Here is a 26,445-nt window from a genome sequence, read left to right on the forward strand (position 1 = left end):
GAAACTTGAATGCCAAATGGAAAAAATGCATGCGGAACAAAAAATATTTTGAAAAAATCATTAAAATTGGTTAATGAGCACAACAAAATTATACAAAAGCGACTCAAATAGGAACCATAATCGACAAATTGGTCATCCAAAGTTGGCTTACTTGTTAAAGGGGGTAGGAGCTAAAAAAACAAGCAGCAGCTCTATCAAAAACTCAAGGCAATGTCTCTTTGTTGATTCAAGCAGCAAGCATAAAGGCCTTGCCCTTCCCATCGATTTTTAAATCCTTTTATTATGTGAAATTGAAGGCCCATATCAAACTTTTGAGGATTTCGAAGATGAATTAAGAAAAAACTAAGAAAATTTCTATTAATATTAACTATTGTTCCTTTAGCTCCTGAATTTCATAAAAATGAAGTTTTTCCAAAAGTAAAACTTTATTTTTATGTATAAAGGATATTATAGTCAATAAATATTAATCAAAATATTCCAATTTTTAATATTATAAAAAAAAAAATTATTTTTTTTTAATTGTGGGCGGTAACACGCCTACTTTTTCCAAAAATGTTTCTAGGGGTGTACATAACATTAATCAAAAAACCGCATCGAAAAATCTTGCTTAGTTTAAAAGTTATTAATTAATACCCGAAAAATTGGAATTTTCCCCATAGTGCAGTGTAAGCAATGAAAGCAGTACCGGAAGAAGCTCAGATGTTAAGCAGTCAAGTCGGGAGGATGCAATGGTAAGGCAGTGCAGCCAGACTATGACGAACCGTGTATCCATAAGCGGAAAACTCTGTAAAGTTAGACTATATTTTGTGAATCGAAAAAAAAACAAAAATAAAGTTGTTGGAAAAACTGAATCAGATTTTTTAAATTAGTATTTATAACTAGTATGAAACCCCTGGGTTGCACAGTATAGGTGGCAACTATGCTCCCACAAGTGCACTACGGTGCCAGGCGGTCCAGCCCAGACCCAGACCCAGGACCAGGAGCAGAGACCCCACCCTCAGACCTCGAACCAGACCCCGAACCGGCAGACGGGCAGACTCACAAAAACAAGTGAACAAAATAATTTTGCTTAATTCAATGCAGCAAAGGAATGACACCCAGTCGTGGCGGGCGTGTGGCAGGTGGAGTTCCACAGGCAGAGGCAGAGACAGAGACAGAGGCGCCGCGGCGGCGCTGCCTTCCTGTGACGCAATTAGTGCAACATTGTTGACATTGTTTTTTCTTTGGCCTCCGTATTTTTTGTGCTCCCTTTGAGCTTTTAGCTATGTAAGCGGATGGCATGGAGCGGCATGGCGTGGCATGGAGCGAGGGTAGGTGGGGCTGGGGTGTGTGGAAAGTATGCTTCATGATGTTGTGCATGCAACATGCCAATGCCACAAGTCAAAGGGCAAGTTTAAGCCGAAACAGTCGCGAACTTTAAAGTGGTTTCGGTTTCTTCTTAATTTTGTAGCCCTTTTTTTTTGTTTTGTTTTTTTTTTTTTGTATTTTGCATCCACAGAGATGGGAATGAGACAGGTTAAGTGTGTTCCGTTCCATTCCCGCACATTCTCTTCCGTTTTCAATGCTTCCCCGCTTGCTCTTTCCTGTTGCATTCCCATCATCACTGGGACGCTTTAATTTCTGGCTTCTCTCTTACCATTTCCCTTCTTGTTTTTATTTTTTTTTGCCTATTTTTTTTTTTTTGAGAGCTAAGAGCGCTTAGCTGATGAAGGCATTGTGTATGGATAGACCAGAGCTCCAGACCCCATTCCATTTCCAGCCATTTTCCCCAACCAATCCCATCTATTCCCCCTTCCCATTCCCCATTCCCGGCAAGTCAATTCCACTTTAAGAGCAAATCACGCGTGAAATGAGCGAAAGCTTTAAAATTTGAATTTCTTGTTACTTTTTCAGCTTCCTTTCTCCTCTCCTCTGCTCTCCTCTCTGCCATTCGCTGCTTGTACTGTTATTCATGCATACGGAAAAAGTGGCAGCTGGAAAAAGCATTGAGTTTTCCCGCCAGGAGAAGCGAAGGGGTGGGCAGGGAAGGGCCAGCTGCAGGGCTAGAAAGCAATCAGAAACAACAAAAGAACAGGCCAAAAACTTCTAACAAAATTCGCTCGAGTGACTGGAACGGGTAAGAAAAAGGTTAAAGTTTTTGAAATTTCCATATGAAATGGCTCTAGCGGGAACATCCGAAACATATAGAAAAACAAAACGAGAATAATGTCTATCGAAAACAAATCAATCACCCAAACTTCCTGTGTCTCCCCTGAAGCAATTGACAATATTTGAGTAGACCAACAAACAAATACTTACCATATAGAAACCATATGTCTGCCAGAGATTCGCCTCAGGGCTGTTTTCCCTTTGTTGGATCAAAAGTATTTGGCCTTAGCGGGTCTTTGCGGGTGTCTGGTCATCGAATTATAACTGCTTGACTACTGCTTACATATGTTTTGGTCACTCAAAACAACTCTACGCTGCAACTCTACGCTTCAACTCTACGCTGCAACTCTACGCGTGTTTCTTTCACAGGTCCAAGTAGGCAGCCCCAGTGAATGCGTTAACTTCGTTGTCTTAATCGTGAGGAAATTTTCAGTCGTCTCGGAGCATTCACACACCACACAACTCGTGCCACAAAAAAAGCTAAAGCGGAGCAAAAATTAGAAAATGAAAAGAAAAAAAGAAAATTAAAAAATTGTGCAATATTTGACAGTTTTCAAAATTAACAAAAAAAAACCAAAAGTGAAAAGTGAAACGCTACAAAAAGAAGTAACAAAAGCCACAGCTCGTAGTCGTAGCTGCAGTTGCAGTTATGGATGCCAACTAAATGCAGCCAGTAAAGGGCCAACAAGACTCCCAACAATCCAACGTGGGCAGCACCTAGCTGCAGCAAACCAAAGGAGCAGCTCTGCCGCCCCTCGCTGGCGGCTAAGCAGGCAGTCGTGGAACTCCTGGACGGGTCGCGCGGGTGACCCTCTACTATGAGGTGGAGTTCAGTCGCAAGTAGCTGGGGAGGAAACGTTCGCAGGCTGTCGGGGAGCGTGGAATGTTTGGGCCATGCGAGAGTGCCGGTATTGAGTTTCATGCCACTCCGGGGCGAGCCCACACTACAGATCCCCAGGCGCAGAAGTGAGGGTAGCCGTCTCTTATGGCAGTCCATTGCAGTACGAAGTGGAAGTCAAGGAGGACTCGCACTCGAAGATCGGCCTTGGGCCCCTTCGCAACTCGTGCGGGTCTGAGCCCGGTAAGTCCCATCGCCTGGGCAATGACAACGGTGTTTTGATTGGCCCATTCACAGGGTTCTTGCCTTCGCGGCATTCAGTCTTCCTGAAGGGCCTCGCAATCTCCCATTGCTGCCAGGTGGAACAGTATTGGGACAAATACAAGGAACACGGATCTACGTAAAGTAAAGGTTTGCTCTCCACTTTGATCTTTAAATAACGAAGCCCTCCCTCCCTCCAGTAGATCTCGCACTGCTCTGCCCCCTCGATGGACTAGCGACTGTTGCTTGGAGCACTCGATGGGGTGAGTCCAGGATCGTAAGTGGTATCTAGATCCAAGCTAATCCCCACCCCCTTCCAGGCAACGGTCTGCACCCACAAGCAGAACTTCGGATATCTTGCTATCAGATGGAGCGACGATCCAGGAGAAGAGCCTCGTGGGGGAAGACGGGAAGACAGGGGCCGCAGTGCGAAGGGGCTTGAGTTCGTAGGACTCGACTGTCGTCACTTCTCCGACTTGAGATCTGTGGTTGAGTTTCTCCACGGAGTGGCGCGAAGCTCCTGCCCCGACAATCCCATCGCCCGCCCAAATACGCTGCTCCCAACTCCTCGACATCCCGCTGACGTTTCATCCTCAACTACTCCGATCGAATTCCATCGCATAGAAGTGGCTCACTCGCGTCTGAGCAGGGTTCCTCGGATGACTGCTTCAAGGCTGGGAAGTGCTGGAAAGTGGCTGCAGAGTTGCTCCTTTGGGCTGTTGCTGCTGCCCCCCCTCCACGTTGCCCACAGTGGTCTTAGGAATCTTTCTGATCCTGAATTGGCTGCGATTGGTTAGCCTCCATAAGCGTGGACTCGCCTAAGCCTGTGGGCTTTTGTTGCTTCAAATACAAATGCAATCAAAAATAAAATGTGAATACGTTTAATCAGGTATATTTATGCAGCTTTTTGGACCACCAAAGAATAGCGTGGCGTAGGATACTGTTGGGCCTGTTCCTGTGCCTGGGTTGCTGCTGCATCATCGCCATCCTTCATCTTGTTGAGGTTTTTTGCCTGTGAAAAATTCACTAGAGATTATTGGAATGATTTCTAACGGGTAAGTTGTATTTACTTAAGCTTACATATGTACATATATGTAATACATTCTGTAGAATGGAGGTCATATAACACACATTACGTATACGTATACGTATTTTTTTGCTATTTGCCTATGTCTTGTGTTGCTGCGTGTTTCACTCCTTTTCACTTTCTCGTCCATTTGGTCTTCCTTCGCTGCCATCTGCCATCTATCTGTGCCTTCTTTGCTCTCTTTGTGGGTCTGTTCCGTCATCCTACGTCATTGGGTGGGAGGGAGCCGCAAAGCAATTTCAATTAGGAACTTTGGAATTCAGATATGAAATTAAAATGATTCGCACACAGCTGTGCACCTCCGCCTCGACAGCCAACTCGACCCACATGTGTCACCCCATTGAAGGGGCACGACAGTGGGTGGGATTGGTCATTCCACTCTCTCTCTCTCTTTCTCTCTCTCTCGATCTCTGGCACTGTGGACAAAAGGCAGCGCCCCCAACGAAACTGTCATCGAAACTGACAACAAACCAAATAGGAGAAGTGGGAGAACAGAAACAGAGATGCAGATGGGGATAGAGAGCGGGAGAGAGAGGGAGAACCGGAAATTATGCAAAAAAGTAGAAGTGCCGAATGGGGGAAGGGGAGCCACAAAGTGTCACACAAAAAAATATATTGTATATGTATATTTATTTACAAAAAGAAGCCTCGAAGACTGAGCCTTTGGTGTTTGGGTGTCCGGGGAATTTTATACCCTGGCAAATGGTTGGCGCATAATTCTTCAGATAGATATATCTACAGAAGCAGATATATTTGGGACATACTACTCCCATGGTAGCTCTACTTCGAAGGCTAGAAACTAACAGAAATAATCTACAATGGAACAAATTCTAATTTACGAGCATGAACATCCCCTTTGATGCTGATGTTGGGGCATCTGTTGAACAGCTCGTGGAGCAGGAGTTAATACTTTCGCAAGGGTATTCAAATACATACATATATGTATGTACATATGTACAAATGTATGTATATTCGTTTCTTATTTTTTTTTTTCGAGTTGTTGCAACTTTTTTACGCCCTAAGACCCCCCTCACCACCAGCCACCAGCCTCACCACCGTTGACCAACTTTGGCAATTCCATTTCCACAATCATGCGTTGAACTTTGAACTCCCAGCTTGTTCTGCTCGCATGTGTGCCCGTCGTCTGCCACCTCTCTCGTATTTCCATTCCCCACTCCCCACTCCCCACACCACCTCACGCTGTGTGTGTGTGTGTGAATTTTGGAAAACTGCTTTTCAAAATATGCCAGCAGACAAATGCTGGTAAAAGTTTTCATTCATTCATCGCCTCCCTTCCGTCCAGATTCTGTTTTGTCATCGCTTTTCCCATCCATGCTGGGGGTCCCAGTTGTGGATTGAGCCCCAACAGTCAACGTCAAACCTTCCCCCTGGCCGCCCCCACTCCCACTCCCACTCCAGCCCAATGGAATTTTGGCGTTTTTAGTTGCGGCCATTGAATGTTCAAAAATTATTGTAAACTTTTCAGACACACACACACACACACACACACACATGAATAGGGCGGGGTGGGGCGGGGGAAGAGAGGAAGTTCCAGTTGCAGTACTAGTTGGGAAATCAATTAAAAACGCTTGTTGGTTGCCCCACAACTTTCCCTTTCGATTGGGTCGAGTGCCCTCTCCGCACTGGTCAAGGCTTTGCCTCCCAGGACTCCACTCGTTTCGTGCTTGCCAGTGGATAATTTGGGGCATCTCTGGGGCATCGCCAACACCAGCACAAGTTGGTGGCAGTAGAAGAATGGATAGATTACAGCTGCACTCTTTAATTAATACTTGGAAATTAATTAACATCCCATCCCATCGTTCAAGGGCTGCATAAATATACCTGATTAAACGCATTCACATTTTATTTTTGATTGCATTTGTATTTGAAGCAACAAAAGCCCACAGGCTTAGGCGAGTCCACGCTTATGGAAGCTAACCAATCGCAGCCAATTCAGGATCAGAAAGATTCCCAACACCACTGTGGGCAACGTGGAGGGGGGGCAGCAGCAACGGCCCAAAGGAGCAACTCTGCAGCCACTTCCCAGCACTTCCCAGCGTTGAAGCAGTCATCCGAGGAACCCTGCTCAGACGCGAGTGAGCATGGAATGCGATGGAATTCGATCGGAGTAGTTGAGGATGAAACGTCAGCGGGATGTCGAGGAGTTGGGAGCAGCGTATTTGGGCGGGCGATGGGATTGTCGGGGCAGGAGCTTCGCGCCACTCCGTGGAGAAACTCAAACACAGATCTCAAGTCGGAGAAGTGACGACAGCCGAGTCCTACGAACTCAAGCCCCTTCGCACTGCGGCCCCTGTCTTCCCGTCTTCTTGTCTTCCGACAACATGGCAGAGCGCTCCCTTCAATGGGCAGCAAAAAAGATTACCGATCGAGGGGGCAGAGCAGTGCGAGATCTACTGGAGGGAGGAAGGTCTTCGTTATTAAAAGATCAAAGTGGAGAGCAAACCTTTATTTTACGTAGATCCGAGTTCCTTGTACTTGTCCCAATACTGTTCCACCTGGCAGCAATGGGAGATTGCGAGGCCCTTCAGGAAGACTGAATGCCGCGAAGGCAAGAACCCTGTGAATGGGCCAATCAAAACACCGTTGCCATTGGTCAGTTCATGGGACTTACCGGGCTCAGACCCGCACGAGTTGCGAAGGGTCTCAAGGCTGATCTTCGAGTCCGAGTCCGAGTCCTCCTTGAGTTCCACTTCGTAGACGGCTACCCTCACTTCTGCGCCTGGGGATCTGTGGTGTGGGCTCGCCCCGGAGTGGCATGAAACTCAATACCGGCACTCTCGCATGGCCCAAATATTCCACGCTCCCCGACAGCCTGCGCACGTTTCCTCCCCAGCTACTTGCGACTGAACTCCACCTCATAGTAGAGGGTCACCCGCGTGACCCGTCCAGGAGTTCCACGACTGCCTGCTTAGCCGCCAGCGAGGGGCGGCAGAGCTGCTCCTTTGGTTTGTTGCAGCTAGGTGCTGCCCACGTTGGATTGTTGGGAGTCTTCTTGGCCCTTTACTGGCTGCATTTAGTTGGCATCCATAGCTGCAGCTGCAACTGCAACTGCACCTCTGGCACCGAGCTGTGGCTTTTGTTACTTCTTTTTGTAGCGTTTCACTTTTCACTTTTGGTTTTTTTCTTTTAATTTTGAAAACTGTCAAATATTGCACAATTTTTTAATTTTCTTTTTTTTCTTTTCATTTTCTAATTTTTGCTCCGCTTTAGCTTTTTTTGTGGCACGAGTTGTGTGGTGTGTGAATGCCCAGAGACGACTGGCAATTTCCTCACGATTAATGCAACGAAGTTAACGCATTCACTGGGGCTGCCTACTTTGACCTGTGAAAGAAACACGCGGAGAGTCGAATTTTGTTTTGCATTCCAACATCTAGTCAGCTGAGTCACCTTGGTAGAAATTGCAGGCTTCGATAAACGAGCAGCAGAAGACACGCCGCACGTCGGTGGTCACCAGCAAGCAGTCAAAGCAGTCGGTAAAGTAGTCGCAACGTACTTTGTGCGCTGCTTTATTGCAAGCATACGCGGGAATGCCAGCGCCAGCTCGTGGTTGCCGTGATTCTCTCTGTGTTGGGAAAAGTATAAAATAATATGTCAAAAGCTACAAGCAATTTAATTTAATTTCAATTAAAGAAAAGGCAAAAGCAATCCATTACACTCGCTGCTCTCCAACTTTGACCCAAACCCCACTCAGATCTTTGTGTGACCGACAATACAATTTCACTCTTTTCCCTTGGAGTGTTCTGCTAGCCACTTTCTTAAACCTCTTATTAGACTCTTCTGCTCTTCTTTTACTTTCGTATTCCTCGGTACACTCTTCCACTAATTCCCCTTGTCAAATCTGTTGGTCTTCTTCCTTCCCTTCCCTTCCCTTCCCTTTCCCATTCCGTCAATCGTCAATCGTCAGGCGACTCTCGACCTTTGCTCCTGGTCAGCAGCAGCAGCAGCCACTAGACATGTTCGAACGGAATACCTCAAAAATCTCTCAACCGGCAATCAGTGAGTGTGTCTCCCTTTGCCTCTCCCTCTCGCTCTCTCTCGCTCTCCGTGCCATCAAGCAGCAATCAACATAAAACAAAGACGAAGATGGCTGGCTGATGGCAAACGGCAGTGGAGGTGGGTGGGTCTGCGGGGCAAGTGTATAAAAATTAAGCTCAATTACCAGAAATTTACAACATCAATAAAATAAGTGAAGAGTGCTCAACACTCGCATACACATAGACGAGGCAGGCAGCAGTAAAGCACCGGCGGAACAGAAGAACAAGCAGCAGCAGCAGCAGCCCAGCAGCAACAACAGAGCGTGCACGTGTGAGCGGGTGTGGGTGTGGGGTGGTGTGGAGGCGCTGCTCAAAATCACCAAGCCAGAGAGCCAGAGAGCTAGAGAGAGAGAGAGAGCGGGAACGTGGCAAACCCATCACCGGATGCTGACATATTGGAACACGTACCGACAACATGCTACACCAAAATTATAGTCACTTCCTTGATTTTGATTTCAAGTACTAGTACTGGGCATGGATGGGGTGAGGGGCTGTAGTTGAGCTGGGTCCTTGTCCGCCGCACCCAGCCCCCACAGCCAGCACACCATCAAGCGTACCAATCACCGCACCGTACCCCCACCCTTACCCAACACTGCCAGCACACACACACACACACACACACACACACACATACTCGTAAGTGTTGCAAAATATGTTGACTCAACTCATAACAAGCGAGAAACTCAACGAGAAACTGAGAACATGGATGGGTGGAGGGTAACCACCCACAAAAAAAAATAATACAACAAAATAAAAGAGAGCGAGAGAGGGAGAGAGAGGGGAAAGAGAGGGTCCTGTGTGTGTGGGTGTGGGTGGAAGGGCGGAAGGGTGGAAGGGGAGGGGTGTAGCCAACGAGCATCAGTTGAGGATTTCCTAATGAGTGCTTCATGAATGAATTTCAGCCACAGAATACTAATTCGATGGAAAATTCATTTTTCCACACGATTGGCAATTAAAAGAGATTTTCTCCCCCCCACACACACACACACACACACAGAGAGAGAGAGGGAGAAAGTGTGGCTGTGCGCTGTGGGCTGTGGGTGGGGGTGGGGGAGGGTAGCTTTGTATAGTCATTGAGTGAATTGACAGGCGAACGAAGCGAACCAAACCAAACCAAACCAAACCGAACCAAGCGGACTCTGAACAAGGCCAGAACTCCAACCAGTTTGGGAGTTTTTACACTGGAGTCTGGGGTCTGCCTCTCGGGCTTCTTGTGGTGCTGTGGGAGTTGGCTGTTTCTTGGCTTTTGGGGTGTGGGCGGCTGCAGTTTCTGCTGCTTAAGTACTTCCCAAACGAGCAAGCAGTTGGATTGGCTGAATAACAGAAAAATACAATTTTTATATCAAATTAATCACAGCAAAAGCACAGAAGTAGAAGCAGAGTGGAAGCTCCATGGCATAGAATTCTTATGGATTATGCAGGGCTCTCCCACTGAAGGCTTCCCAACTAGAGATCTGCAACTACGGTCCAAAGGGGGTTGATGTCACAAGCCATTCGAGCTGTAAACTGAATTCTGCCACACAGTATTAACCTCGTTAGTCAATTGATTAGTCAATTGATTGGCTTTACTTTTGGCTTAGAGCAGCAGCAGCCTGCAACATGCCGCAGTGTAGCTGCCGTTTGGTTTGGCCAGTACTCCAGGCATTGGCTTGTATCTGTCTGTCTATCTACACCCCTCTTGCTCCATTTCCCACTCTCTCTCTCTCTCTCTCTGCTGTGTGTGTGTGTGTGTGTGCGTTTGTGACTTATGCTGTGCCCCAAAAGCCAACTTGTCAATGTGTGACGGCAGTGATGCAAGCAACCGACAAGCGTTGACGTATTTGACAAACACACGGACAGCGCATTCACATGTCCGATCCATGGGCTGGAGGAATGGGTACAGTGAGAGGAGGAGGAGAAGAAGCAGCAGAAGTGAGCGAGATGGAGTGATAGATGGAGGAGTGATGGGGTGAAAGGGTATTTGTCACCTCGTGGCAGTGCCAGTGGCGAGTGGCAGTGGCGGTGGCAGTGGCAGTGGACTCTGCAAAGGACCTCTGACTGACGGACGACCCAGACGAACCAGGGCTAATTACTTTAATTGGTTGTAACTCCCGTTAAAGTGCCACTGCCACAGCACCTATACAAATTGAAATTGCAACACTCTGTGCATGTGTGTGTGGGGTGTGGGTGTAGTGGTAGCAGCGGATTGAATGTGATTTTGGTATTGCTGTGGGGGGTGGCAATCAGACCTGCGGGACACGAACCATTTGGAAACAGAAAAACTTTTTGTTCTGTTGCAAAATCTAATAATGCACAGCCACCACCACCGCCCCCCCCCTACCCCAATGACAAGCAACTACTTAAAAAGTGCACGACAATCGCATAAAAACAATAAATTGCACAAAGCGGCAATCGGTCCACTCGGCACTCCCTTTCAATTTGAGTTAAATAAAATGCAACCCCCCGAAAGAGACAGAGAAATAGATAGGAACAGGGACAGCAACAGCAACGGCGACAGCGACAGAACCGCAACTATAATAAAGAAGTTTTCTTGGTCTACCCCCGGAACCCTTGCCCCTGGGCCCAATCGTCTGAGCAGCCAGCCGTTGGCCCCCTGTTCCCACCCCCCCCCACGATACTTGCTACTTATTGCATAAAACACAATTTGACAGCTGCAACCAACGGAAAAGGGCAAAGGAAAATCAGAGGGAAACACACAAAGATAGTTTTCATTTTGGGTCCGAAGCTCTCATTTACCCTTATACATAGATCAATCCGATATATAAAATCTTAATATATATTTTTGGATATATAATTATAGTGCTCATAAGTACTTTTCTTTAGCAGCGATTGTTCAGATATTTAATAGCTATATTGTATGGTGATAAGATCTTGATTAACTTTAACTGAATTATCCTTGGGTCCCTTCTGTGCATAAAATCATAATACCCTTCAAAAAGTGTAGGGCAGAAAAAGGGAAGGACAAAAAAAAATAAGGGGAAAACAAAGAAAGAAAAACAGAAAATTGTGGCATAGCGCATTAACTGAAATCGATACAAAACAGCCGCATCAATGATTTTCCACTTACCACACGAAACGCGAAGCATTCAGTTGCAGCGGAAATGCACTGCGAGAAATAGAAATAATTCGAAAGGTAACAATAAAATTAATGGGCAACCAATTTGAATGCGGCAATGAGCACACAAAACTCTAGTAATCCAATCACAAATGGAACTAAAAATGAAAGATTCCAAAGTCGGAAAGTAAGTCAAACAACATAAAAGTCAAAGTCAAAAATATAACCAAAAAATAAGCAAATCGAAGACGTAGATCCATCCAAAATTTAAACTAAAACTGTAACTGCAGGACGCCCTATAATCTCACCACCCGACTAAGCTCTAATAGAATAGAGATTGGAATAGAAATTTCTTCAATTTTCCCTTAGAATGCATGATATTTAAATATATATTTTTTACATCTCACAAAAATCAACAATTAATTATATATTTTCCCCCAGTGTTCCCGCACAAAGTTCATTACCAGCTCAAAAAATATTTCTGAGCATTATGCACTCGGAAAGGCAGATAGAAGGGCAGTCGTCATTACTGTTGTCTTGCTCATCTACTAAAATAAATCACTTAGAACGGCAGACAGATGGAGTTTGGGAGAGTCGCCAAAATGCAGGAAAGTCCTTGAAATAAACCCGGGAGAGTACCCAACCAGAGTTCTAGCCCGACCCGACCCGACCCGACCCGAACTCTGGCATAGTCTCAAGAAAACTGCAAGCGGAAATAACTTAACTCAATTACGCTTAATTATTTCCTACTTCGAAAGGAATTTCTTTTGCACTGTCCGTCCGCTGCGTCCATATGTCTGCATGTCCTTGTGTCCTTTGGCCTGTCCGCCTGCTCACAGACAATAAAAGTTTCCTTTCATTTCGTTTCGTTTCGTTTAGGTTTTCGTATGTTACAAGATTGTGGCATCACCACCACCATCCACCCATCCAAAAAAAATAAAGGAAGCAGGCAACTTCTGGACCCGGACAAGGCCTCCACTCGCACACATGTGACCCCGCCGCATATGGTGATGCCGGGCAGGGACGGCACGGGACGGAGGTGTCATAGGGGGGTTGGAGAAATCCCACTTCTGATGATTATTATTCACTTGGGCATTTTTACGAGCTGCTTTAGACAAAAAGTTCGCCTCGCCCCGGAGCCTGGCCCTGGCCCAGGCCCAAACTATGCCAACTCCTCCCGAGGGAACTGGGGGGTATGGACTGGATGTCCTGACGCTGCTGTATCTGCTGTTCCTGCTGGAAAGCAATGCCTGCAATGAGGCCTGTGTATACCATTTAAAAGGAGTATTTTTGGGTATATTCAAGGGCATCATCCGCACAGGCATTAGCCACACATTTCATTAGAAGAATCATTCGTAATCGTTCGTTCAAGCTCTACATTATGGTAGCTATGGAAGCTCTATCCATCGAATCCATTGTAGAGCTCTATATCGTTGCTTTTCCAAGGGTATTTTCAACTTCCAGCTCATCCAAAGCGCACCTTTCCATTCTTGTGCTCTTTATGTTCAACTCTAAAAATCCAAACGTCGTCTGTGTATTTTTATGAGCCCAGCTGCTTCTTCTTCTCCATGTCCCGGATATGGATGTGGGATGCGGGATGCCTACTTAGCCCCGTCTATACCTTTCTTTCGGCTCGTTTGCCCCTCCGGAAGTTTTAGAGCCTTGAGAATTACAAATCAGACTGCCTGCCTGCTCGCTACCTATAAAAAGTGCTAATAATTATGTGTGTTTTATTGTAGCCGACTTTATTGCCACGTTAGTTGTTACGTTGTTACCCCACCTCACTGGCTCACCATGCATATACATACATACATATGTACGTACATATGTATATCTCTCTCTATGGCTTTGTCTTTGACATTTTGATGCTGCCTTGATTTGGATTATTTGAATGGAATGTGTGATATATACTAGTTGGGGGAATGAACCCAAGCCAGTTTCAGGGTACAGCCCACAGCATTGGCTGGCTGGGCTTAAATAACTCAAGGGAACTGCAAAGCCTATTGGAATATTATGTAAAATTCGTTTGAATAATCAGTGGAAATTAAATGAATGAATGAAATATAATTTTTTAGTTTAAGTTTCGGGGGAGAATCCCAAGTAAGTACAAGAGAATGATCTACATATGTATATGTATTAGCCGCTGAAACTCGAAGGTTTGGTTCGCCTGTAAGCAGTTCACCTGTAAGCAGTTCATCCGCTAAACAGAAGCTTTGCTTCAAGCAGTTTCACGCTGAAACCGAAGCCACGTTTTGCCTTGAAATGTTTCTGCAAGCAGTTCACCAACTGCTTGGCCTTCGAAACCAAGCGAAAAAAAAATGAAAATATGAATCAAATTATGATCTTGATCTCATTTTGATGTTTTTATGGGGATGTGTTCTCAAAAAATCAAGGAAAATAATTATCAAGAATAAGAGAATGCAAAGCTCTTAGCTATCAAATGAATCCATACCAACTAAAGGAACAGCGATGGCTTAAGAAATCTGGAGAGACGCAATAAGAACATGGAACGGCTGAGACCTTAAGTGGGAGGTACATAGCCATAGTAGCAGTTGAAAGACCGACCCCGACCTCAGAGAACTGAACGAGTACTCGCCCAAAAAAGTTGGGCAAGTTGAACAAAGTTATGGATCCCAGGAAAGGACTAAATATCAAAGCGAACTGGACCACAAGCGAATGATAATTTCCCTCAATAAAGTTCGTCGCTCGTCAAAAGTCTCGGGGAAAAGTTTGCTGGGGCAACAAGGAGGGGTGGTGAAGAGGAAAGGCCATGGGTCATGGGGTCATGGGTGGTGTGGTGGTGGGGTGAAAGACAACAAAACGCTTCAACAAGAAGAGCCCACAATGAGCATGCACTCAACGATGATGATAATAATATTTATAGGGCTCCTCAAGGACACTCTCTTGAGGCGAGTGTGTGCGGATGGGAGTGAGTAAGTGGGTGGTTTGGGTGTTGCGTTGCCTTGTGGTCTGCATGGTGTGGGGCACTTATGTGCCGGACTTGGTCGAAAGAATTACCCTGGTGGCTAGTTGCCGTTCGTATTTTTCACAAAACTTGGCCACAATTTGTGCTTTAATTTGCCCACAAACGGGGGAGGGGGGTCGGCGGCAACAACCACAACCACAATCGGGGTATCCCAAGAAAGAGTCAAACTTTTTACAATAACAAAAGCCCAAAGGGACTGCTCCGACTGCGGACTGCGGGCAGGAGGCAGGGGCACGGACAGGGTTTGGGGAAAATATACCCCAAGGATATAGCTGGATTTCAGTTGTTGTTCAGCTTCCAGCTCGGCTTTTGGCTCGGCTCGGCCGATGGCCGCTCATCATTTTTATTTGTTTGCTTTCACTCGACAGCTAAAGGTGCTGGCAACTCTCCCGCCCTTCACCCATCCATGGGTATTTTTATTTTATTTATTCTTACTTTTCGATTACTCTTTTGTGGGTTGTACAACGGATTTGATGATGTTTGCGATGCAAAAAAGAAAGGTATTCCATACCTAAATTGAGTAAACAAAATCCAGTATCAGATCACTTTATTACGTAGCTTTCATGGATAATATAGGTATAAAAAAAAAAGCAAACGTTTTTTGTAAGGGTATCTAATGGGCCGACGTGAGGAACAGTATACCCGCAAGGGTATTTAATGCTACGGCCTTTTTTAGACTTTTTTTTGGGGGGTCCACGAACCAAAAAAAACTTTGTTTACCTACAAAATTGAAGTGTGAAATAAGCAAAGTTGAATTATTCCTGGCGGACATGATAAACTGCCGGCCAGAGGCGGCAAACGGTCGGTACTTTTGTGTGGCGAAGGCAACCGGTCGGGTCGAGGGGTGGGCGTATATCTGAGGGCCACTCAACATTTTATTTGTGTCAATTTGTGAGCCCCGACTTTGGGTTTGACTTTGACTCGTCAAGTGGAAGGCAATCGAAATGGAATTTATTAGACCGCCACACACACATAAACGTGAGAAAAAAAAACTGTGAGACCATTAGGGGGATTGGGATGGAGGTGCGAGTTTTAGATATTATGGGAATATTTATATAAAACGGGTATAAATTGTTTAAAAAAATAGTTGAATGATTATTAATTAGCGGCACGCCATGCAGTGGCTGCTTCCAGCGTCCCTATAATTCCATATTCCCTATCTATTTATGAGCAAAGTCCTGAAGAAAGCGAGTCACAAATCAGCCGCTAACGCACACCACCAAAAAAGTCTTGAATATTGACTTGCTAATGTAGAACAAAATTCAATTGAATCTTTTTTAACCCAAAAAAAAATGTCAATTATATAGATTAAGTTTCCTGCCAGAAACTGATTCCTTCTTTGTCTATTTTTGTGTCATGCAAGTTGGTGCTTCATCTTAGAACTAAGACAATAAAGAAACCAAACCAAACTAAGCCACCTTCTGATTCTGTTTATTGAACCAATACAGAAGGAACTACTACCAGTGCCGGTGAGTGAGTCCCGTCTGCCACCCAAATACTAAACTTTTTTTGGGCGCTGAGGCTGAGGCGCCACACGAGCTGGAAACTTTTGCCCCGAGCTGATAATTTGATTTGGGGGCATTAATTGCACAAAAAGTCGATTTTAATTAGGTGAGCTGTGTGGCATCGGGCGTTGGATTGGGGCGTAATCGAAAGTGGGCCAGCTAATAAAATCAACAACATGAATGTGGATGCGAATACGGATGCGAATGAGGATGTCCAGAGTGGAGAATGGAGAGCGTCGTCATGTCATCATCCCATAATTAATGGCAGCGACATGTTCAAAGTGGCAGTCACGATTTAGCTAATTCTTTTATCGATATATGTCGATAAGACGTGCCAGGCCCCCCAGTACGGACAACAGCTGTCTGTTGATAGTGGGAGGCAATGGGCGTAAGCGGGACATTGGAGTGATTGGGGTTGGGCAGGCTGGCTGGTCATTGGGACTATGACTGTCCACGCTCCCACGGAAGGCAATTACGACGAACACTCTGGGGCGGTTCATTAGGCTTTACAAGAGAGTAGAATGCTGCCGGGGCTTGCCACTGGGATTGAGACTGAGACGATTTTTATGCGTTGCGATTTCGCTTTACCGCTCGATGGGCGTATTCGGCTTTATAGATCTTTATATATAGCCATTTTCCCATGTAACTGTTATATTTAAATAGTTTTATCTGCAAATATTCCAAGCACTTCGTAATGCCTTTTATTGTGACGTTTTCGATTTGATTATATTAAATTTTCAATTAATTAATTAATTAAATTTTAAAGATTAAATTTAAAAAAAAAAAACTATTTCTATTAAAAAAGTTAATAATAGGTATCTGTCTGTCGATCACTTGTGTGCCCTCTATTGTGCCATTGTTGCTGCTGGGGCAAAAACGTAAAGAACCAAAAAAAAAAGAGAATAATTATTTTAGGCCAATTTGCAGTAAAAATGAAATTCTTTTGTAAACGTTTTTATTAGCTCTAACTAAATCCAATTAGTCGGGTAACCAGGATCAAAGACGGCAAAGACTCCAGCCACCCACAGTGTGAGAGTGGAATTGTGGGTGGTGGGGGGGTGGCAGGGAGGGGGTATAGAAAGTGCAGCAGCAGCAGCAGCAACGCCGTCGGCTGCTACTAATGCCTTGTGGAATTTCTTATGACAAAACTTTCGGCCAAGGAACAGATATGCCATGAAAATTAATTAATGTAAAATGTGCAACTAATTAGCCATCGCCCAGCCCCCCACCGCATTCCATCTTGAGGAGTCACTGCTCCACTTCTCTTCTTGCCACTCGTCATTATAATGACCCCCTTGCAGGGGAAGATACATAGATCTGCAAGGATATCGAAAAACCTTCGCCCTCTTGAAGTCAGTCTTTTATTTACGTTTTATATTTTTTGCTGAAATTTTTAAAGTAGAACCGCACTTATCCGCCAATAGAGCGGAGACCAGTGCTCTCAGCACAGCGAGCAGAATATACGCAGTGGGCAAACGGCAGAGTATTGGCAGTGGGGAGAGAGAGAGAGAGAGAGAGAGAGCTAAGCTGGCGATTAAACAACAATTGGCTGACAGTTATTTACACAAGTAGCTGGCAGCGAAGAGTGGTGAGTGGAGAGAGCAGAGCGGAGCGGAGCGGAGCAGCGCCACTGCATTGTGGGATATTGATCACTCACTCACTTACACACACAGAGACACACAGGCACACACAGGACACACACAGAGACACACATGCAGACACAGACACAAAATTCAATGCAGTCTGCGGCTTAAAATGTGTGTTGGAGAAAGACAGCTAGATTATTGGCGCACCGACGCCTATTGTCTGCTCCACTGGGAGAGAGAGGTGGAGCGCAGAGGGCAACGACGGGGCAAGCAGGGTTCGATTAAAACACAACAATTTGCTGATTTCTTATGCAACCGCCGTGGAAGTGGGTTGGGTAGGGTAGCGTAGCGTACGGGGAAGGACGGCTGAGAGACTGCAGGAATAGAGCGAACGAACGACAATCGAGAGCCGTCAAACCTTATCCACAGCGTAAACACAGACGAAAAACTGCTAAATCATTGCAATACAAAACCAACAAAAGCCGCCAGTCCCCTGCTGCTGCTGCTCCTGCTCCTGCTCCTGCTGCTCCTTCTCCATCTCACAGACTCGCCTCTCTCAGTCCACGCCAGTCGCGTGCTGTTGCTGTGCCGCTGATACTCTTTCTGCTGCTCACTTAATGCCGCCTAGTTACACGAGACGTTTTATGCCGATGGTTTTGCAATAAAATTAAACATTGCATAATAAAAAAAACATAAAAGGATTAAATAAATTCCAACAATCGGCAAAGAGAAGAGACTTTCTATATTTTATATGAATACTGATCCTAATGGGCAAGAGCCAGAAGACCAGAAAAAATGCCAAAGGTGGAAATTATATCACTGACAAAATATTCACGTATTAAAAAGCGCCGAAGAGACACATATCGTTTAATAGATTTTTTTTACTTTACTTCTGGTGTGGTTGCCGCTCTCTCTTCCAGCTTCCTCTTCCTGCATTGGTCTCTCTCTCTCTCTCTCTCTCTCTCTCAGCCTTTTCTTCTCACTGCCTCTAATACACTCTGCCTGCGCTCCGGTCTATTCTTCCTCTCCTTCATTCTTCTTTTTGCTGCCGCTGCGCAAATATTGAAAATACAATCCGTCTATGCGGAATATTGATATGCCGTGCCGTCTATATCTATATAACTGTACAGGGGCTCGCACACAAGACACACACACAAAAAAAAAGGGGGGGAATATGGGAGTATATGGCATGCTCCCAGGGACCTGCTGACTTGCGGTTGCCACGCCACTGACAGCGTGAATGTGAGAGAGGGAGAGCAATGCAGGATGAGGGAGGGAGGGGAGTGCTTTTAACAACCGTGCCGCGTCGTTGTCTGCTCAATGATTTATTGATGGAGCCAAAACGTATGCAGTTGCAACAAACGCTAAAAATCTTAAAGCTCCGCAAAGAAAGTGCCAAAAGAAAAAACCAAAAAAAAAAAAAAATTACTCAGACTTCACCGATTGTTCAAATTGAAATTGCGATAGTAAAACAGTTTCAAATCGACACCAAAGCAAATTAAATCACAGAAATAAAATTATATAGACAATATTACGACTGTGGGATACCTAATAGATCCTACTGGAATGTAGCAGGGAAAAAACAAACTTTCTCCCTATTTTAGCTTGCATTTTTTGAATTTTGGTAGCTCTGTAAAATATTTTTAAATTCTTTGTAGTATGTAAACAAACTTACATACATAACTGTGACCACACACAAATGTAATAGGCAAACCCGAAGCAAAAACAAGAGCAGAGCCGACTTCCAGCTCCGACTGCGGATTGCAAGAAGACAATTTAATTCATTAGCAAAGTGCATTTTCTTGTATTGAATTGAACATTCACTTCTTTTGGGTTCCCTTTCGTTTTTCGTTGGGGATGGTTGCAAGTTCTCTTCCTGTCTTCCTGTCTTGAATGATGACTCATGCACACGCACTCACTGGAAATTCGCCGCTCTACCCCCATCCAATGACTGTGCGGGGCAGTAGTTCCAGTCGTAGAGCCCAAGCAAACCAACAAAAAAAAAGCCATAATTTTTCAAGCAAATTAGTTGGAGATTTTAGCTGCATAGATGGGCAATAATCGACTAAGCAAATACCCTGGTGCAACCCTGCACTCACTATTTGATCGGCTCTGCAGCCAAAAATGTGTTACTTTCGGCTTTTTTTGGGTCAAATAAGGTTATGGCTTCAATGGCTAAAATTCTTATTGGTTTTGAAGTGACGCTTTGGCTGGGACTGGAACCAGTTCGTGCACCATCTTGAAAAATTAACACACACATGCAGGCATGCAAGTTAATCCAAATACGGACTTAATAAAAGTAGTTTTGAGCTCAGTTTTTGCTGCACAAGAAACGAAAAAAAAAACGCGAAAAGAGGTTATGCTACGGAAATTTGAGCCAAAGATATTTGTTTGGTTTTTGCAATCACCTCGATTATATTATTCAGTGAACAACGATATAACTTCTGTGGGTTTTTTATCACAGTAAAAGTATTCACTCAGACTTACGAATAAGTTGCGAAATTGCGAAATTTCTCCAGCGAAAATTGTACGCGCTGCACGTCAGTCTGCTGCCGGTTGAACTATGAGCTGGAACTAGTACGCCATCTTGAATCCACAACTAAAATGAACTTCGCTCACTACGGTGAATAGTTTACCAACACTAGGGGAGCGAGCTGGAGAAATTGGTTAGCCATGTAGTCAGTTTAAGTCCAGTGGAGTGCGGAACATTACAAAATTAATCAATAAATATAAAATAAAAAAATAAATAGATTTAAATAAATAATAAAATTAATATTTATACTACCAAAAAAGCTGTGGATGTTGCAGCAATCTATACAACATGTCTGCCACTTCTTTTGGTATGTTTCTGCAGCCCAAGGACTGACCCACGGAGGTTAGCCAATGGACTGACCCACGTGGGTTGACCCATGGACTGTATACCCGAGAAGTATGCCCTAGGGGGTATCACGCATACCGAATAGAAAGCCATGGGCAGAGGGGGGCAGGTGAAGAGCAAGAAAAGAAGACGCAGAGAGTGAGATAAAGTCATGCACTGCCAAAAGGATTCCATATCCAGGCCGGAAACATTTTCCAGCAATAAGCAAAAAGTAATAAAAACGTGCTTAAAAATCATTTATTGAATTCGTGACAAAAATACATTGGATACCTCCTCCCCCATACTCGTACATACATACATATATTAGCTGGCTGCACCGACAAGCCAACAAACAAATCATCAGAATGGCGAGCATAAAGGAGAGATTCTGTCAGTGGGGTACGGGGTGGGCGGTGGGAGGGGGTGGACAGGCACATAAAGACTGTCAAAGATGAGACTCTGTGCAAAGACAATATTTGCCTGCATCATGCCCGCTCAGTCTTGTCAGCTCCCCTTGCTTGCCACCCACCACCCACTCCAAGGGCAGCTGCGAACAAAGAAACGAGATAGCAGCGGCAGCAGCAGCAACGGAAGAAAAGACTGCAGCAGCATTTTGGGCAAACGCGACAGAAATGCAAAAGAAAAGAAGAAGAATAGAAATTACATGCAAAAAAAAAAAAACAAAGAAATAAAACCAAAACCAAAAAAAGAATGCCAGCTGCGTCGTGCCGAAGTCTTTGATACCCTTGCTGATGGATTGTTGTCAGACCGATCGCTTATATGATTTATCGGCCCTTATTCTATATTACATACTGCATAAAGAAATGCGTTATTTAGTTGCAAAGTCAAACGAGTGTATTCCCCATCTCCAAAGGTGTAGCAAAAACTAAGCAAAGTGTAACGTAACGTAACTGCAACGGCGACTGCGGTGTGATGAATTAAATTAACTGCAGAATTTGCTGGATAAGAGTTGGGGCAAGAGAATAAGTTGGAGGGGTAGTGGGAATGGGAATGGGAATGGCAGAGAAATAACAGAATGGGCAAGGGCTACGCTACGCACTTGGCTGCCCGCTAGATGCGCTTCTGGCTCTCCCACTCTCCCACTCTCTCTCTCTCTCATCCGTACAACAGCAGGTGCGAACAGAACAAACAGTAATGGAGCAGCAGAAAAGGCAGTGGGAGAGAGCTGGAGTGGGGGGGGAGAGTGGGAGTGGGAGTGTGGGAGTGTGGCCCAGGGCAAACAATGAGCGTCTGCCATTTTTGCAGGTCACTGCGCGCATACAAAAGACAAAAGCCAGCGGCCGACATTTGGCACAAATCGCTGAATGGATTTGTTGGCCTCTCTTTAGCGTCCTCCCTCTCTCCCTCTCTAGGCCCTGATTCTGGGTGGTGGTGCTGGGGCGTGTGTGTGGGTTGCCGCGCTGCCCTTTTTTTTTTTGTTTGCCATTGCTGCAAGTGACAAGCGTTTTGCGTGCTGCGGTGTAAATTGTCGCCGGTCGTCGCTGTTGTCTGCCCCTGCGGCAGCCTGGCAACTTTTAAGGGGAGGTGTTCCCAAGGTATACTAGCTATAAGGCAGTGCATAAGTGCATGCAAAGAGAGCTTTCTATTGAATGTGTCTGGATTGATCCTAAAGCAAGCGGAGTGCAAGATTGGCAGGGGAGAGCGAAGCAAAAAAAAAGTATTTACATAACGAGTCATCAGGTTTATGTATTTATGTACATGTATCAAAACATGCACGATCAATATTCAATGCCTCGTTTGGTCAGCACTTCAAGAGCCATAAAGCCGCGTCAGCTAAGCCAAGAATGCTGGCAAATTTAAAAATAAATAATATATAAAATTAATAATTAATAATATTAATAATAAATTATATTAATACTAAATAATACTAATAATAAATAATATTAATAATAAATAATATTAATAATAAATAATAAATAAATAAATTCAAAAACAACAACTAAAGTGTGCATTATAATAAATTCATTTTTTTATGTACAAACAAGAGGTGTCCAGAAATATCGACGGTTTAGATTCATGGCTGAAAATCAGAAGCAAAGAGAAATCAAGCGCTAAGAGGCGGAAAACTTGGCGACAAGTGACAAGGGGAAGGGGATACCCATTCCAGTAATTTTGACAACTTATACAGGCTCATCCAAATCGGATTATTATATCATGTGCATAGCTAGCCAAGGGGAAGGGGAAAAGTATCCTTTCCTTGTGTTTTTTTTGTGTGTTTTGTTTTGGTTTTCTTTTGTGCGTTGCATTTTGAAATGCAAGCGGCAACATTTTTGGCAGCTGCCTTAGATGCGTTTTGTTGCACGTTACTCTGACCTCAAATTAAGCGTTTACAATTGCAGCTTGAGGTCAGGTTCGTTGGGATCCGATTGTGCCGTGCCCCAGGCAGGCAGGCAGCCAGCCAACAAGAAGGCTGTCTGTCCGAGTGTGCGTGTGTATGTGTATGTTTGTATGTGCTTGTGCTTGTGCTTTTGCTTGTAATTTGTATGCACAGAAGGTGGGCGTAGGCACGTGTCTGGGCAGCAACGGCAAGCGATTCCCCAAAAATGAGCACACAGAGAAAACATAATTATAAGCACATGTTGCGCACACCCCGCACACCCCGCACACCCGCACACCCCCCACTCATACTCACACACATGGCCAAATGCATTTTGCTGCAGTTCGAGCAAAGGCTGTCAGCAAGGTATATTGATAGAAGGGGTAGGGAGGGTAGGGTAGGGTAGGGTAAGATACTCACACTCGCACTGGTGAGCTATGGATATTTGTAAGTATTTCAGAGACGGAGAGTGTTGTGCTTGGGGTAAAGCAATGATCGGTCATGGCCTTACCCCCCCCAAAAATACACCTTGTGCTCAGGCATGTCAGCCCCCCACTCGGGCACATAAATTACAACATTGAAGCTTACATACATTTTGTCTGAAGCGATGGGTGAAGGCGTTAGGGGGAGGGATAGTGGGTAGTCCTGGACACACAAAAGTCTTATTAAAGTCTAAAGCTCCATGTCCCCGTAGTACCCGTACCCGTACCCGTACCCGTACCCCCTACCCCCTACCCCGTACTGCATACCCAGTGCATGTCTGTGTTTTGGGACTTTTGAATTTTGGACCGTATTTCGTTACATGATTCGAATTTCTAAAAACTTTTTCTATTTGCTTTTGTTTTGTTTTGGGGGCAAGAGCACACACAGCGTCGTCTGACCGCTTGTTTATTCAGCCAGCCTCAATTTTAACCTGGCACTCCCGGAGCTCTGGCTCTGGCTCTGGCTCTGGTTGTGGTGTCCGGACAAACGTCAAGGACTGGCCTTGGTGTTGAATTTGACACTTTTCAGAATGTATGTATTGTGCTCGTATTTATGAACGGTGCAGTAATTACCCGAACACAACTGTACCTGGGATGCAGCATAAAGTGAATTATCGAGAGCGTACGATGCTGAGATTTTGGCTGGAATAACCCTGTGTATGGGGCTGGAGATGGATGTTAGATGGAGCACAAATGAATGTGATTATGGGTAGCTCTTTGTAGGGTTTGGGTTCAAATCAATCTGTGTGCAAAGAAGAAGAGATTCAATTTTTCCCAGCTAGATGTACATACACACATGTATGTATGTGCGAGAGAGGGACTTGGTATGACAATTTTTGCTTCTTATTTGTTGACCTATGCCAAGCGCAAATTGAGATTTGTTCACGATTAAAATTACCCATAAGCGAACGGTCACATTCATTGCGAATGATACGAGTGCAGAGCGGAGAATAAGCATAAGTTTTAGATTAATATTTATCCACATAATCCTTCAAAATTAAACAATAGCACCACGATGATTAATTTGCATTATTGCACTCCCAACTACATAAAGTTCTTCCAGGATCTGGCCATTATTTTCCCATGATAATTTATCAACAATATGTACCTATGTATATATTCGAATATCGGTCATAGACCCACAGCACCCTTGAGCATAATATTTCTAAAATGCAAGCACTCGACTCAGGTGACAGTTGCACATTTTTAGTAAATGCCAATCGCATTTTGTACTTTTTCCCTTCGCCCAAAGGCCGCAATGATTTATACAAAATGTTCAAAAAAAGAACAAAACCAAAACAAAAAAAAAACCTGCCGTTGGTGACTAATAAGCTAGAAGGGGATTGGATGGAATGGATCCGGTTAAAGGGGCTGGATGGAATGGGATGGGGGGGATGGGATGGGATGAGTTGCATTTGGGCTGAGCATTGAGCGGTGGCAAGTGGAAATTTATTAGCGCTCTTGACAATCGCAGCAGAATGTGCAGAGCGCACATTTTTCATTCGCATTTCAATTCCGATGGTTCTCGTTAATGCTCTGCCTGCTCCTTAGGGGAGCTGCAGCTGGCCTTCAGGGGCGTAGTCAGGCAGGGGTTCGTAGCTGCCATCTGGTTTGTCAGTCCATCTCGTATGGCCCCCCTACCACACCCCCATCCAAACTCCCCGAAGGACTACGTTCCTACGCGGCAAATGTGTCCGCGTTGCACAAAAATGAATTTCTATAGCTGCCATACTCATCCATACTTTTTATCCTTTTGGTTTTGTGGAACGAGTGGGGGGGGAGGGGGCGTCCTCTTAGTAATGGGCGTGCCATGGACTATGAAATATGACAAACAGCAAATCGCGCCAGTTATTAAATCGAGCCGGCTCAATAGATTATTGCATTCATTCCCTCAATGCACACATTTGTATATAACTATGTATGTATATATATGAGGAGATACAGATACAGATAGATGGTTATTGCCATGACACACACACACACACACAAAAAAGGAGAAGCTAATGAATCAGGTGTACATTTTAATGCACATTTGTCTGTACATATAGACGATGTTTTAAATGCATACAGATTGATAGATTTTTGCCTTTGAAGTAGACATTTTTGTGGTCTGCATGGAGGGGTGATTGATGAACCACAGCATACCGCGTACCGGCAGCTACAAGGCTCTATATAGGATCCTTCCGAGTTCTGACTAACAAAAGGTGTTGCACCCTCCTCATCCATTAGCTTAGCTTAAGCCACAGATTAGCCCTCCAATTTATTTGAATACATTTTTAACACATTTCTTTGTGGGTAAGCAGTCAGAAACTATAAAAAATAATCTTTAATGAATTATTTTAATCGTAACTGAAAACTAATATGATTAAATCTTTGGGTATTTCTCAGCAGCTACATATGTATGTAGAATACGGAACAAATATTATGTGCAGCATGGCACGTTCATCATTCCCCGAACACTTGACATTTGAGGCATGAACAATCCATCAGATACTCGTATTGAGTCATTTTACGGGCTTATTGAAATACTTACACACACACACACACAGAGTGACTAAGAGAGAGAGAGAGAGAGAGATAGAGAGACACAATAGATGTTCCAACTAAAGAAAAAAAGATATGAAATGGATATATGGAAGGGAATTGTGGGATTGGTGGTATGGGGGGGGGGATTGGGGAATACTCCACGCCAGGAAGGAGGCCATTGTAAAATGCAATTGACATTTCAATGAGACATCGACGTTCTCCTGCAGCTTCCCAGCCATATCCACCATATTCCCCTATCTATGTGTCTATCTCTGTACGAGTCTCAATCCCAGTCCACTCGTTGATTCCCTTCCCTTCCCACTCCCACTACCGAAAAACCGAACTGAAATTGACGTTTAGGCTTTGATTACTGCGGCCGATTCTCGTCTGTCGTACGGCGTCTGGTGTCTGGCGTCTGTGGACTTGTTGTCTGTTAACGTGGCTCCAAAGCCACTCAAACTGGGATTCAGCTGCAGCTCTAGCCACCAGCCACCAGCCAACAGCCTGCAGCCTCCAGCCTCCAGCCTCCAAGCTTTATTCAACATCAATCAAAAGCACAGCTTGTTCGTGGGCAAAGAGTGGTGGTGGTGGGTGGGGCGGTGTTTGCAATTGGACTTTAGCCTAAATTTGTACAGCATTTGGCTATAAAAATGATTTAATTGGTTAGCAAAAATTTTGTGGTTTTTTTTTTGGTTTTTTTTTCTATTTGTTTGTCAGTTTG

General features: G+C 44.7%; 2 long non-coding RNA genes across 5 annotated transcripts in view; one reads left to right on the top strand and one right to left on the bottom strand.

Moving 5' to 3' along the window:
* Positions 1-2,688: 2,688 nt before the first annotated feature.
* Positions 2,689-26,445, top strand: part of LOC111082186 — a 35,282-nt gene continuing 11,525 nt past the window's right edge. Inside the window, exons 1-4 of one of the 4 annotated variants that reach the window (XR_005968318.1) lie at positions 2,689-3,229; positions 3,284-3,391; positions 3,448-3,510; positions 3,568-4,302. This is a non-coding gene — a long non-coding RNA (uncharacterized LOC111082186). The remainder of the gene's footprint in view (positions 3,230-3,283; positions 3,392-3,447; positions 3,511-3,567; positions 4,303-26,445) is intronic. The other 3 variants (XR_005968319.1, XR_005968321.1, XR_005968320.1) reach the window with 3 other exon arrangements.
* LOC111065410 lies at positions 7,749-20,333 on the bottom strand. The gene is made up of 3 exons (XR_005968322.1): positions 20,307-20,333; positions 20,009-20,175; positions 7,749-7,917 (listed from the first exon to the last, which is right to left on the bottom strand). It is a non-coding gene; the product is annotated as an uncharacterized LOC111065410 (long non-coding RNA).

This window comes from Drosophila obscura, unplaced genomic scaffold (assembly GCF_018151105.1).
Source record: "Drosophila obscura isolate BZ-5 IFL unplaced genomic scaffold, ASM1815110v1 contig_73, whole genome shotgun sequence".
Lineage (NCBI taxonomy): Eukaryota > Metazoa > Arthropoda > Insecta > Diptera > Drosophilidae > Drosophila > Drosophila obscura.